Genomic DNA, 2,102 nt, shown 5'->3' with positions numbered 1-2,102 from the left:
ATAAGGGTTGACGAGGTGATAAGGGTGGCCGAGGTAATAAGGTTGGAAAGCGATCGAAATCGCTATTGAAATGAACTATGAACAAATTGTGAAATTATTGATGTGGAAATGTGGAAGGGGAATCAGGAGAGATTGTAAACTTGTTGGGATTGCTCTTTCTTTGTGGATTTGATTGTTATTTCCATTACAATTACATGCTTGTTTGTGGAGGAGAGATTGTATACATGTTGGCTTAATTGTTCCCTCCTTGTGGATTTGATTGTCGCTCTTATTACTGCTACTTACTTGCTTATGGTTCGAGTTTACTTGGAGCAAAGTTTGTTCATACATAACAGTACAATTCAAATGTACTGACGTCCCTTTTGCCGGGGGCGCTACATTCGTGTTATAATTGTAGGTGGATCCGTAGCAGGTACTCCAGTCCACCGATCGTAGCTCCCCTACGTCCTCTATCAGCTTTTTGGTGAGCCCCTTTCCTCTCGGGGCCCTGCGTGGCTCAGGCCGCTTGTTTTCGGAGTTTTATTTTTGATTTGTGTAAGGTATAGCCGGAGCCTTGTTACCGGCAAATACTATATTATCCTGTTGTACTTTTAGAGGCTCCGTAGACAGTAGATGTGGGTTAGAAACTTGTGTAAATCCGTGTTTACATACGTTGGTAACGAGTTGGTGATTTCACTACTATTATGTAAGTATGTATGTGTTTGTAAATTAAAAAGTGTTCTTAATTAATTATTTGGCAAATCCTTGGAATAATTGAGTAAGGAAAACGTGGGGTAACATGTGGGTTAGGAAAGGCATCCAGGTTTGCTTGGCTGGGGCTACCCGGTCGGGCGCCGGTCATGTCCCTCGAATTTGGGGCGTGACATAAATGAGGAGAATTCTTACTTCAAGGTCTTAATGCTTTCAGCTAAAAGGATTGATTTCTGCTTGTATTACTACTTTTGAGAAGACTGAATTATTCAAAGTCCAAATACTAGATGACAAGAATAAGTAGTACTAACAAAATAAGAAAACGATGAACAATCCTGGATGCACTTACCTCGAGTTTCTTCAGCTTTTTTTTTCTGAGATTGACTTAACTTAATGTTATTCTTCGTTTTAAGCTTTTTCGATACCTGATATGAAAAAAAATAAAAGCAATCGGTCATCTGTGAAGACGTTCAAACATGTATAACATATTGATTTTCTGTTTATACTTGTTCCTTTTCTGTCTTCTTCTTCTTTTTCTTGTCTGGCAATATAATTGCATTGCTATCTTGATCATTCAGACTATTAACACAAGCAGTCCAGATATTTTCCATTTAATAACTACGAAGGTATATTCAACTGAAACCAAAGACAACAGTTGTTTAAGCAGCAAAAAAAGCAAGTGGATTAGGAAATCAATTACCTCCAGATGTCTGTATCAAGGTTAATATCTGCACTAGGCTCCATTATCACGACTAAAATAATAATACTCTTGCAGCCGACAGTCAAAGCAAATTGACAACTTCGTTGTGTTCTTTCTCAAGCTGCAAAAGGGACAAAAATAAGCATAAATCGTGGTATCCAAATCAAGGGGGCTCTAGGGTAAGACAAGTGAAGCTCTTCGCCGGAGAAGAAGACGGAACAAGGAGGGTCGCCGAGGAAGAAAACGAAGGGTTGGGGTGGACGGCGACAGAACCTTTTTTCGGGCAGGTTCTTGTTTTTCTTCTTTATTTAAAACCTTTTTTTTTTAAAAAAATGTCTTCTTTTTATTCGTTACTCCATATTACACGCATTTTTTGTGTTTTATTGCATATTAATTTCGGGTCCTAATGACACAGTAAAGACTCTATTAAGGTGTTCAAATTGAACAGATTTAACATGGAGTATTTAAGTAAAAAGTATAAACAACTTTAAGGGATTGTCCTTATATTTCGCGAAAATATAAAGTATTACTATATCATTATATAATATATGTAATTTATATTTATACTATTATTGATAAAGGCGTAGAGTAACCCAGGTAAGTCTCTCTCTTTTCTTTCTTTCTCTCTCCTTCTGCATTCTCCCCCTTCTGCAGTCCTCAACCAGCGGTACCAAAAACTCTGGGCAGCCATTTCTTCGGACCCTTTCAGGTT

At 37.9% G+C, this 2,102-nt stretch overlaps 1 long non-coding RNA gene across 1 annotated transcript; it reads right to left on the bottom strand.

The window, feature by feature from the left end:
- Window positions 1-1,065: 1,065 nt before the first annotated feature.
- LOC109222011 lies at window positions 1,066-1,489 on the bottom strand. The gene is made up of 3 exons (XR_002067344.1): window positions 1,391-1,489; window positions 1,197-1,269; window positions 1,066-1,115 (listed from the first exon to the last, which is right to left on the bottom strand). It is a non-coding gene; the product is annotated as an uncharacterized LOC109222011 (long non-coding RNA).
- Between the last annotated feature and the right edge of the window lie 613 nt (window positions 1,490-2,102).

The sequence above is a fragment of the Nicotiana attenuata genome, unplaced genomic scaffold (assembly GCF_001879085.1).
Source record: "Nicotiana attenuata strain UT unplaced genomic scaffold, NIATTr2, whole genome shotgun sequence".
NCBI lineage: Eukaryota > Viridiplantae > Streptophyta > Magnoliopsida > Solanales > Solanaceae > Nicotiana > Nicotiana attenuata.
This window is presented reverse-complemented; position numbering and strand designations above follow the sequence as displayed.